The 13,230-nt window shown below is 44.1% G+C and overlaps 1 protein-coding gene across 6 annotated transcripts in view; it reads right to left on the bottom strand.

Moving 5' to 3' along the window:
- Positions 1 to 13,230, bottom strand: part of LYPD6B (LY6/PLAUR domain containing 6B) — a 166,825-nt gene that overhangs the window by 132,031 nt on the left and 21,564 nt on the right. For 2 of the 6 annotated variants that reach the window (XM_053670681.1, XM_053670680.1), the window contains exon 1: positions 1,965 to 2,091. The exons of the other annotated variants lie outside the window; for them this stretch is intronic. The gene's annotated coding sequence lies outside the window, so the exon portion shown is untranslated. Of the gene's footprint in view, positions 1 to 1,964; positions 2,092 to 13,230 lie in introns of those variants that run through there. 6 annotated transcript variants of the gene reach the window in all.

The raw sequence follows: 13,230 nt of genomic DNA, 5'->3' as shown, positions 1-13,230 counted from the left end.
AAAATTGTGGTACATATACACCATGGAATTTTATGCAGCAGAGAGAAAGAAGGAGCTACTACCTTTTGCAACAACATGGATGGAACTGGAAAGCATTATGCTGAGTGAAATAGGCCAGGCATTGAAGGACAAATACCATATGATCTCACCTTTGACAGGAAGCTAAAGAATAAAACAAACAAGCAAGCAGAATAAAAACAAAGACGCTGAAATAGAGAACAAGTGGGCAGCGACCAGAGGGGAGAGGGAAGGGAACTTAAGGGGAAAAAGGGGGAGGGATTTTGAGGAACAAGTATGAAAGACACAGAGATGAGGGGGGGGGAATGGGAGGGAGGGGGGAGGCCGGGCGGGGGGGGGGGGGGGGGAAGAGGAAAAAAAAAATGTACTTGAAAAGTAACCAAATAAAATTTAAAAAAAAAAAAGAATTACAATGAAAAAAAAAAAAAAAACCCTTATCAGCCCTGCCCTATCTGGACCCTCACAGGGTCTGTGGCAGACACGTTCTTCTTCATATAACTTGGTCATGATTCGGCTGTAAGACTCTGAAAGTACTAGGTGCATTTGCAACTTATGAATTAACGTTCATGTGTAAACCTTTAAACAGCTGGTCTGGTTCTGCCGCATATTGAGTCACCACAGAGCGACCACCAAGTTCTGCTGAGGCTTCCTTCCCCACATCTCTCACTCTGCCCTCCTCCACTCACGCTGCCCGTGGCCTGGCCGGGTTTCCATGCCGGCATGGAGTCCCCCTCTCCCTCTCTGGCAGAGCCTGTGCTTGTAACTGAGTGGATCAGCTGCGTGGGCTAAGGATCAGAGGCAGACACCTAAGCTAGAAGGAATCCGGGTGTCACAGCCCTGCCTGCAGGAGTTTTGGCAAGAGTCCAGCACGTGTGTCTAAAGAAGCACGGTCAGCAGCGCGCAATTCCAGCCCCCATGTCTATTATCCCCGGAGATATGGCAGTGGTGGGAAGATAACCAAAACACTGGGGTGAGGAAAAGGAGGCCTGGCAGCTCAGTGGATCTTCCTAATGTCTCCACTCAGCGCACAGTCCCAAACCGCAACAGATACAGCCCCGAACCTGAACTGACTCCCAGCAACACAGGGAGGGGGGGTTGGCAGGGAGAATGGTGAGAACCAGGCAGATCCGAGGGCCCAGCCCTGAGGGCTGAGGTCCCAGCAGGGGTGTCAATGCCAAGCAAGAAATCGAAGACACTCAGAATTACAGGCCAAGAAAATATTGTGAGGGTTGAGACAGGGGCATCATTCAGCTCACACACGTGTTCTCACCCAGGGCCTGAGCTGTATTGCAAGTTTCCTACCTGCCGGGTGACGGGTGTGAGGCTGCCAAAGTGCCTTTGCCCACGTTAGAAATGGATCGAGGTCTGAGAGCTACTGAGCTGGGGCTGCCACTGAAAACCAAGAGGTGCTGCAGCTGCTCAGGGCTGGAGAAAGCCCTTAACGCTGCCAAACTGCCATTCCACTTACTCAGAAACTCTGGGTACCCCTCCTCCACCACCACCACCACCACCACCACCAAAGCCAGCAGTGATTGCATTGCCTCAGTGGCTTCACCTGCACCCATTCCCCTGCCTGCTCACTATTCTCCGGCTTCGCTGGCCTTTTTGATGTTCCTTAAAACAACCCGGGTACACTGCCTTTGCACTGGCCACGCCTTCTGCCTGGAAGGCCCCTCCCATAGGAGCCTCCCAGCTCCTCTCTCCTCCCTCAGTCTTCATTCAAACACTCAGCTTGCCTTCCATGACCCACCTGTTTAAAATGATAAATTTCCTCTACTACCTCAGCACTTTTTCCTGTATTTATTTTTCTTCACATCACTGAGCACACTGACATTCTGCATGCTTTACTTACATATTTGTTTATTGTCTCTTTCACCAGATGCGCATGTGCTAAGAGGCTACGAAGGATAAAACAACTTTCCAGGAGAAAAAAAAAAGAGTATTACCGTCAAAAACAACAAATGCCCATTAGGTCCTTTTCTTTCTTCCCATTACACAGCCATTTGCTTCCTGATCATTCAAATCTAGAGTGAGAGTCCTTCTCCTTAAAGTTTCCCTTTATGTCTCTCTTTAAAAAATATATTTTGCTTATTTATTTTTAGAGACGGGAATGGAACAGGCAACCTTTCGCTTTGCTGGACGCTGCCCAACTAATGACCACCCTGGTCAGGGCTCCCTTCCGCCTCCTCACTTCCCGGTCTCCCCTCCCCCGACACCCGCCCAGCACTGTCCACTCAAGGCGAACTTCACTCTAACCAATAGCACCTGCCTCCCCAGGCTATTGGCAGGCTTCCATGAGTCAGTGCCTGCTTAGAAAAGCACTGAGTCAGTGCTTAGTTCTGCTAAGTATCATTAAATTGTAACCATTATTATTATTTAGTATGTGTATCTGGTATCTCATATACTGATTAAAATCTTATTTCTATGGCTAAATTACTAGCAAACTGAGGGCAAGGAACTTATCCTATATTTTGGAATCCCCCAGAGTACTTAGCCCAGGCTTTTAAAAATTACTTGTCAGGTGATTGGAACAAAGGACTTTTATTTTAAAGATTTATTTGAAACCCCCTTAGAACCTCTATTTAAACAGTGGTTCCAACCCCCACCTCTTCCAGAACTGACCTGATGTGCAAATACAGCAAATCCCAGAAAATGACACTTACTATAGGAACTTTGTGATATAGCATGAATAGCAGAGCCAAAATACTACATAAAAAGATCAAACAAATATTGACTCAAAAGAATTTTCCCCGAGGCAACTGTTATAGTCTTATCTTGAATAGAATGTTTGCACAGGTAATTAAATACTGCCATGGACTCAGCAAAACCCCGGGGTAGACCCTGCCAAACCGAGTTTCGCATTCCCACCGTCTTATCACTACGTAAAAATCCCTCTGCTCACGCCCCTCACCTATCACTGCAGCTAATGCCAAGTGTGGGATTAAATGATAAGTAAGTCACACAGCTCTTAACCCTGGACAAAAGAAAATGGAATCTCAGTGCCAAAGACTGCATTTCCCTATTACCTATCCCAGAGTAAATATGCTGTCTTTACCCTCCCGAAATCAATCAGGCTACCTGTTGACTTCTTGGAAATGCATGAAATAGCAAAACTGTGTAGAGAGAGAGGCATTTACTGGTTTTACAGAACCTGCCTCTTTCAGCCAAAGAGGAATGAGAGTTTTACTTCCCATGATCACCACCCACGAAGCCTGCTAGGACCCAGGGGCCTCAAAATTCCCCTCAAACTCCCAGATTGCTCTTTGGTCAGGGAACAGGTTAACTGAGAGCTCTCACTGGGCTGGCTAATATGTGGAGGTCAATTATGATGGGTGGAAGCCAGACAAGAATCAGCCACAACCTTTCTTCCTTCCCTGCAGTTGTTAGTTATTGAGCGATAGATGATGACAGACTTATCTGCGTGATGGTCCAGACACTGTTCTAGACTCAGAACACGAGAGGGAATAAACCCTATCATGTCCTGAGAAAAGTTGTAGTTCAGTGAGAGAGAGGTGCCCACAACTTAAATAAGAAAATTCTATATTCTGTTAGATATTAATGGCTAAAGAGAAGAGAAAAGCAAAAAACAAAATAGGAAAGCAGAGTATGATATGTCACAGGGCCAAAGAGAGGGACTGAAATTACAGGTGGGTGGCCAAGAACATCCTCAGCGAGAATTCACATTTGAGTCTCAAGGGAGTGGGAGGCAGCCTTGCAGGTACACAGTAAAGAACATTCCAGGAAGGGAAGACTTCTGTGCAAATGTCCTGGGGCAGAGCATGGCCGGCATGCTGGGAAACATCAAGGAGGTCAGTGTGGCTGGAAACTAATGTTCACAGGGAGAGAGGCAAGAAATAATATCCGAGAGGAGCAAGAAGTAAAACCATACAGAACCTTCCTTCAGAAACATAAGCCTTCTTATTAAGCACAGAAAGACCATATATCTACTACATTTTGATTTACTCAAAACTCTCCAGTGGTTATTTTTTCAAGAATTTATGTCTCCATATTTCAAGTGAACTGCCTCCTACCCCCCCCCAAAAAAAGTTATGCAGCAAGCCAACACATTTGCCTAGGGAAACATCCTAAGCTTCTATTAGTAAAAATGAAAACTGTTTGTGGCTTTGAATATAAGCTTCCATACATGGGACTGGGGCCAGATAACACAACAGAGAACACAGTTTAGCACCACGGGAACCTGGACGTGCAACAATGCTATAAAAAGATGCCGTGCTGGTTAAAAAGAATAACATGCAGCATTATGGGAGTCCGGAGCATTGGAATTTATCACAGGGACACTTTTTAAATGCGTAATGCTTTAAAGTCTTTCAAAAATTAAAATGCCAAACTGGCTAATCTAAACCACACCTGTATCCTGCCCAACCAGCTTCTCAGCATGAATAAGATGCTATCAGCCAAGATCTAAGACACCGCAGATTTTTGGGGTGGTACCGGCAAATCTGCTATCTACCAAGTCAATTCAATTCTGATCAATGCAGATTCATGCATCACAAAAACAGTTTTCTAATTAACAAATGCTCATGACAGATTTAAACAACTTACTGCAGTGACTCCACTGTTCTTAAGAGCACACAGTCCGTGTCACCCAGACAAGCATGGACCACAGTGCATCCCTCAAAGCCCGGGTACCAAAAATCAGCTATTATTGTTACTGGCCAAGGAGTCACAATCTTTCACTATGAGGCTCTACCAGGGCCATGCCTACTGCCCCACCCACAAAAAATGGGCAAATTCATGTTGCTGAGTCATTTTGTGGCTCTCCTGGTTTGGAGTTGGACACAGAAATGCATGGAATTCTTCACGTGACATGACAGAGTCTGTGTCATCGAGGGCAATGATGTATTCCAGAACAAGCCTGGCAAAATGTTGCAGACAAAACACAACCAGCTGTCCCCTGCTCTGCTTCAAACATCAAAGCCAGTTATTCAATGAGTCTTAAAAGTCACATGTCAATTTCTCCCCAAACTACCTTAAAGAGCAGATTTTGATCAATTCATTCTGTCTTGCACTTTTCCAGTTTCAGCAAAGAGCTCAAGAAACAAAAATGAGCTTCCTTACAGTGGGTGTCCCCTACCATCCAGAAGTTTCTAAGCAAATGACAGAAGACAAAAAGGACTTAACTTCCTCTAGGGATTGTCAATCTAAACAGCCCCTCCCTTCACTCTGGAAGACAGAACCTGTCCGTCAAATTAAAAGGAGGGTGGTCGTGCATCCTTCAAAAGTAAAAGGCTTTTCTTCCTTCAGGAAGTTTCTGGTCAAAAAAGATTAATATAGAATATAGAATATGTCCCACAATGAGTAGTCAATTAATTTTTCAGTTGCACAAAGAAGTTAATAAATTCCTCATTCTCACTATAAAATAACTATTTAAAACATTGATGATTACACCAGGAATCTTTTTAAATTACATAAAATAATAGAGAAACGGGAACTAAAGGTGGCATAAAAACTAAAAGTAAAGATTATCTGAGAGGACCTTCTACAACCAAAAGACAGAAGCAAAGACTGTGAAGCCCCACCTTATAACACTACATAAAGCCCCCAGACCTAAATATATAGGATAGGTTCCAGTCTCTGTTTTATTGCTTTTCTTATTTTCTTGACTTTCTACACAGATCATATATAATTTCTACAAATCAAAAAAAAACAATTAAAAAAAATCACTCACAGAAAAATAACAAAACAAAAATGTACCTTTAAAATGTTATCAATACACGTGCTTGGAAGGTAAATTAGTCTTTACTTTTCATTTTTCTGTACTTTCTGAAGCTTTTATAATTATAATAGAGTAGTTTATACTAAAAACAACTTATAAAAGACATTTAAATTATTAAAATGTCAAAAGACAAATTTTTTGTTAAGGGTCATAAAGGTATAAATACAAACTATGATCAGGAAGAAGCATTCGCCACTGATCAAGCTACGAGTCACAGTTAAAGAAGTCACATGGTACATACCGGTGCCTCTCAGACCCGCGCAGCACGAGCCCCCCCCCGAGGGTGTGTGGGAACACAGGTGAGGGCACCAGCTCCCAAGCTCTCAGGGGTTCCTGGTGCTACCAAGCAATGGACCCCAGTTTTAGCAGCCGGGGGTTGATGAAACAGAAAGTGAGCAGGGTCCAGCTGGTGTTCTTTCAGGAAGCAGGTCAAGTTCACTCTAGACTGGGCTGAAGAGACCGTGAACTCAGAATTCCACCTTGTTTCAAAGTTCGAAAGCAGGGTCACTGATCCATCTCTCTCTAGCCAACAACCCTTGGTGATTAAAGATAGTCGTGTCCTTAAAAGGGGGTTGATGGCCCTGGCCGGTGCGGCTCGGCGGATTGAATGCAGGCCTGTGAACCAGAGTCACTGGCTGGATCCCCAGTCTAGGGCACAGGCCTGGGTTGCCTAGGTTGCAGGTCAGGTCCCCAGTAGGGGGCGCACTAGAGGCAACCACACACTGATGTTTCTTTCCCTCTCTCCCACCCTCCCCCTCTGGCTAAAAATAAATAAATAAATAAAATATTTTTTTAAAGAACAGGGGGGGAGTCAATGAAATGAAGACAGTCATGGTTCCAGGGCTTAATGAGTTTGTCAGAGCACCCGATGGAAGCAGCCTTTGGCTCCAACTTGGCAGACTGCTTCTGGACTCCCCAGAATTTCCATAAACATGCAGTCTACTGGCAGTAGTTTTCAAAGGGCCTATTTTTTTTGCTACAATGATTTTGTTAGATGCCTAAGAATGGGAGACAGTCCATGAACTCAGTATTTATCAGTTATAAGGAGCCAAAAAAAAAAAAAGATGAGCTGACCAAGCACTTACCAGGTGAGTGAGAACACTGGCGTGCAGGGGAGAGCGAACTATTTACGAGTCAAAACAGTTTCCGCCCTTTCACTCTCAACCTCACACTCCCAGCCACCTCAGGGGCATCAGGAGCTAAAGCCAAAAACCACACTCAGAAACCCCAGAAAACCTCAGCGAGACACCTCAACGCCTAAGCAATCGCTCAGGCCTCCACCCTGACAGCCAATCAAAATGCTACAGGTGCCGTGTGTTTCCTAAGGAAGAAGGTGCCCGGCTGAGAGGCGGCCAAGTCAGTGCAGTGAGAACCCTTGGAAACAAACTAAATTCGCATTCAGAAGAGCCTCCAGCCTCCAGGTCCCCAAACACCACACTTGCCTTTCATCCCGATGCTGTCGTTTCCTGCCTGCAGTGAACTAATTACACACAGTGGGGGTTTCAGAGCTGCCAGAGCTCCTGTTTATCTGCTGTTAACTTGTGCGACCTCAAAGGTATTTCTCCAGTGCCTTTATTTCCTCTGCCATAAAAGCAAGATAAGGGACTGACGTGCGTGACACAGGGCCCTAACATAATGCGATAGTCATCCCTGCCCCGAGATGCCTGCAGATACGATCATTAGCACGTCTCTCTTAGGACGACGGCCTTTGAAGAAAACTGATGACATGTTGTGAAAAGTGTGGGATCTCAAATAGTATCTCCTCTTTCGCTAAAACAGGTTTCAGTGCCAAATGCCACCTATAAAATTGTTGATTAAAAAAAAAAAAAAACCAGTATCTTATGACTACCACCTAAAAATAGTTTTAATAACTTAAAAAAACAGTAGCAAATGGGCTTCTTTGTAAATCATTCGGTTTCATTCAGTGGGATGTATTTTTTCATACCCCTAACGACAGACCCTAGTGCGAGAAATCACTTTAAATTACATTTCCATAACCTTAACCTCCAGCACTGAAACTTAAGCAAAATGGGGCTGTACTTCCTTACCAATGAAATACTTTCCAACCACTGAAAACCGTGTTTTAGAAGATTAGTTTGAAACATAGTCTGGACATGTGAGAAAAACTGGTTATGAAACATTCTACATAGAAAACAAGAGTATAATCCGATTTTGTATATCTGTGTGGGCACAGAAATACATTAAATAAATGGTGCCTATTATATTTTATATCTATGTGTGAGGACACAGCCCTTTATTTATACATCTGAGTAAGCGATATACTGAAGTTATCGCTGATATTAATACTTGTGTCACAAGTTAGTACAAATTTTCGCAGTCTCTTGTCTATTTGTATAGAAGTTTTAAATTTTAATATATTTAAATCTGTTCAATTTTTTCTTCACTGGTTGTTTCTCTTTAGAGCCATAAAAATCTTATTCCTATGCAGACCAAATAAATATTTTCTGCTAGTTGTTTTTCTATACTTTGAAAATACTCAATTACAACCTACTCAATTACATTGAATATACAATACTCAATTCTTTGGAGTTTATTTTTGGAATGTGTTATGTCTGGTGGGGTCCAAATTGACATTATGTACAAACAATTTATTTAAAAATCTATCAAATAATTCTCCTACATTGCCTTATTTTGAAAACTTTGGCACCTTTGTTGTTGTATGTAGTTAGAAAAGCATTCCAATACATTTTTTTAATATGAAGTACAAGAACCTCAAAGTAAAATCCAAACATACATAATAGTTTTGTAAGAAATCTCAGTAAGATTATGAAACAAATCAAATCATCACCATCAAGCCACGTCATCTTCCGTGGGGCACCGGGCAGCCAAGCAACAATTCCTGTTTGCAATCAGTCTTCCTGGTCCACGGCAGGCGTGGAGAAAGTAATTGTGGGGTATACGAGTGTATGGTAGCTGAGTCACCAATTGCTATTGCACTCTCTGCAACTTCTTGGGTGGCAATGTTATTCTAACCCTGACACACCTGGAAATAACACCACTTGGCCTGAAAAATCTAAAAGAAGTCAAAGAATTCATTGTTTAATTAAATCAAGATTCAGAGCCATTGTTTTTAGTCTTGATTTTTTCCTCCAGATAGATTAGAAATCCGCCATACACAATATGTACTATATAAATTTGCATTTGTTTTTTTCAGTTTCTAATGTCTGCAACTTGCCATTCTCATTAAGATTTAGGCTCCTGGAAAGCAAAGTTTGTGTTTATCGATGGAGGCAGGAAGGAAGGGGGGGGAGCGGAAGGGGAGGAGAAGGGAGAAGCGGAAGGGGGAAGGGGAAGGACCCATCTGCACTCCTTGTAGCTACCTCCTTGCTAAGCCTTGCCCACAGTGAACACCTAAAGGCTGCCAATGGAACCACTATTTTAGCATTTCAGCCATAAACAGTGCTTAAAGAAAAAGAAAAAGAACATATATCACTGAAAGCTTTCATCTGACTTAATCCTCCCTACTAAGTAGTATGGACAGGTTTCTGCAATCAACTCACCCTGAAGCACACGATATGATGATCTTTCTTTGCATTTGCATAGCTACGACTCATCATTATCCAAGCCCTATTTTTTGACTCAACAAAATAGAATTGCACTATTAGGATTTCAGCATGTCTACTCTTGCAGGGACTATTTTGAATTGTGCCTTTTAGAAGCAACCACTTGAAGAAAAAAAAGTTGTAACTTCTGAGGTATATACTTGGCTTGGTTGTAGAACCTGCACTTTTCTGCATTCATTTCCCTGTTGCTTTCCTTGCAGGGAGGGCATGGCCAGGGAGCTTCCTCCAGAGCGAGGCAGCCCACGGAGCCTTCAGCCTTGTAACCCCTCCAACAATAAATGAACTGGAGAGAGCACGATCATCAGCAATACTACAATTTACTGAGCGGCTTTAAACATATGCTTTACTTGTTACTTCCAGTGCTGTTTTTGTTATCCAAAAATTCTAGAATGTATTCCTTCCCCATCTCCAAAACAACTGCTCAATTTAATACTACACTTAATTATTAAGTGTAATCTTAGAGCTCTTGCTTAATTTTTTAAATCTAACAAAGGACAAGCATGTTAAAAAATTGGATGTTTAATTTGATAATATCCTATGTTCATACATGAAATAGAAAAGCCTAATGTATAAGAATGTCTACCCTGTCCCTGCTCTCTCTTTTCTGTTGCAGAAGAATGAATACATTTGACACTCAGCATAAGGAGGCCAGGACAGAGGAGAGAGATTATTTTACATGCTGGCGAAGTGAGCGTAGTTGACTCCTCCCATCACTGTCCCCATCCTACTCCCAAGCCCAGGGGAGCCTGGGCGGAGAAAGTAGAGTTACATACTCATAAATACTAACCAGGCTGTCTCTCCCTCCCTTCTTCCAGCATTTGCCTAGGGGTATCCACAGGAGAGTCAGGCAAGCCTCACAGGAGGTTCCCAGAGAGTAGAAAAACAAATGCCAGGAGCCCAGAAAGAATGCATCTCCTTCCTCTGTATTGGGAGAGATGTAGCTAAAAACACATGTAAACAAACACATACCTCATTCTTGGATTTAAACAGTAAGACTTATCGTAGCAGTTCACACCTGCTACCAACCATGTTGCAGAATGTCCGTGCAGCCGGGCAGGTCCGGAAGAGAGGCTACAGGGCACTCCTGCAGAACAGCTCTGCCCCTCTGCAGTCGTTCCCACGGCAGTACTGGGGGGTGTCACCCTACGTCATCCCGCAGGGTCCGGATTCACACCCACACCAACACATCTCCCCTAAAATGTGCACTCTCCCCCCAAAGACTCTGAGAAGCAGAAGAAAGGCATTTGCAAGATCCAACCATCAACCTTGGGACCAGCACAGGAAAGTCACTAAAGTGAAGGCAGATGCCTGGGGGTTAAGGTTGCCTGGGCTGAATGCTGACTCTGCCCCTCATGGAAGGAATCTTTCTCTTTGAAGTGACAGAGTTGCACTTACAGGACACACTAGTGCAGCCTGCGTGACACCTCACATTTTTGGCTGCCACCCTTCACCCCGCCTGTTCATGCCTTTCGACAAGTGACTTTGAAGCTCCCCCACTAACAGGGATCGCTGTATTCCCCCGCTCTTTGATGCTGGGTGTGCCTGTGACTTTCTTGGGCTAGAGAGAGGTTAGGACTTAAGTCTTGCAGGTTTCTTCTTACACCTTCCAGCTCTGCCACTGCCTTTGGAAAAACTACTCCAAGGTAAGTCCAAATGACAGGCCCAGCCAGGTCACAGCTTGAAGCACACCTTCTCAGTCAAGTCTGGTCTAGATCAGCCAAGTCCCAGCCAACCCACAACTGCAACAGCCATAGAAATCGTTGTTCGAAGCCAGCGATTTTCAACTGGTGTGCTGCAAGAATTTTTCAAACTTGCGGGCCCTGACTATTTCTTCCGGGACACTGACCTCTTTTCCCTTAGATTGTTAAATTTAAATAAAAGACAACAGCCAACACAACAACAGCCATCTGGTGTGAATGAATCAAATTATACCTATTCTTTGTCAGACTGGTAAACATTATAATATATTTTCTGTGTGCTGCAGAATTTTAGTAATTAGCTTATGTGGGCCATGAGATAAAAAGGTGAAAAGTGCTGTTCTAAGCTGTATTTTGGAGTGTTTTTTACACCACATTATTATGGCAATAGCTAACTGATATACAGTCCAAGGAGACTGCTCATGTAAAATATGATATTCCCCACCCAAAAAAGATAACTAAATGTTAATAAGTACTTACTATGGATTTATTTTTGTAAGACCTTTAGGTAAATTTATTTATTTATTCCTCACAAGGACCCCAGGACACAGGTAGGGTTTTTACTCCTCTTTTAAAGATGAGGCAGCCCATTAAGTAACTTGCTCACAGCTGGAGTGTAGTAAAGGCAGGATCCGAGGCCCAGTCACCTGGATCCAGAGCCCTTGTTTGTAACTTCAGCGCTAAACAGCCTTGCAAACCTCCTGTCCAGTCTACCTAACATTCTGCTGTGGGTTCCCATACCTTCCGGGTAAAGTCCAAACCGACAAGCCCATTGTAAAGTATTCAATGCCCTCCACAGTCCCATCCCTCTCCAGACTCCTTCCTCCTCTCCCCTCCCTCACGGTCCGCTCCAATACACTGAGCTCCTGCATTTTCCAAACCCACCAGCCGCTTCTCACCTGGAAACCAAAGCGCCCTCTCTGCAGAATGCCCACACCCTCCATTCTCAGCCACCTGCAGGTCATCCTCTAGGACTCAGGTCCTGGGTACCTCCTGCAAGAACCCCATTCTGCCCCAGCCAAGTGCACAGGGCTGCTCCTCCTCAGTACTCCCTGCTCCCAGGAGGGCCCTCCCCAAAGAGCACTGAGCACTGGGGGCAACTACCATCTGCTTAGCTTTCTCCTGAGCCCAGCCACCAGCCCCTTGAGGGCAAGGCCTGAGTCCTATTCATCTTTGTCAGCCCAGTGATTAACAAGGTGTCTGGTCTCATCGTGGGAAGACAATAAAAGTTGCTAAATTAAAAAGTGGGTGAGAGGAACAATGACATGATGGAGAAATGGATATGGAGACAGGAGGTTTAAATTTTCATTTTTAAATAACAAGTCTTCATTTCTAATAAACGTTAATTAGATTGTTCAACACCCCTGAGTCTCCAGCTACACATTCTTCAATTAAAATAGTTCTTTCATGATGGTTTCCTCTGCCAAACCTTTCCTCGCAGGCTTATGTGTTCACCAGAGCACCTGGGGACAAGCAACAAAGGCACAGCATTTACTTGCAACAGCGGGGAAATTGAAGGCCAACTCCCTAAGTGTTCGCTCCTGACAACACAAAAGTGGGTGTATTAGGATTTCAAATGAGATGAAGGAAAGTCTATGGCTGAGGAAGGCAAATTATTGAGGAGTAAAAGAAGAAGATTCCCAAGACAGGTCACAGATGGGTGATGATTCACTGTCAGGGAGAAAGGCTCATTTAATGTGAACCAACCAGGGGCTTCTGCAGGAGGCCAGCTCTCAGAATCTGGACCCGCAGGTGATAAGGGGTTAGTATTGCCTTAACCTCCAAGTCACACAGTAAAGGAGCAGGGCTCCGTGACCTGACAGCAGCTGACGAAGGCCATGACATGGAGGCTGCAGCTGCCCCCAACATCACATGCCTCCCAGGCCCCTGGAAAGGGCCAGGTCCCAATCTCGGAGCCAAGAGAAACTACATCCAACAAGAGTGAAATGTTCCTGGAGTCAGAGGCTGAAATCCTATAAACACGGCTCCTTTCCCTACTGCAGCTTCAAGTTCACAAATTTGTGCATTTCTGATGCTCAAGAAAATGTGCCCCTAGTGTTTTCTGAGAAAGATGGGAGAGGGTGGAATAATGGGTGTTCCTTGATCCCTCTCTCATTCAGCTTGGACTGGGTGTCAGCGTTGTGGACAACTAGGTGTGAGAACCAGAGATTGTTGAAATCAGGCCTTCTAAGAG

This window comes from Artibeus jamaicensis, unplaced genomic scaffold, assembly GCF_021234435.1.
Source record: "Artibeus jamaicensis isolate MK-2021 breed Jamaican fruit bat unplaced genomic scaffold, CSHL_Jam_final contig_603, whole genome shotgun sequence".
Lineage (NCBI taxonomy): Eukaryota > Metazoa > Chordata > Mammalia > Chiroptera > Phyllostomidae > Artibeus > Artibeus jamaicensis.
This window is presented reverse-complemented; position numbering and strand designations above follow the sequence as displayed.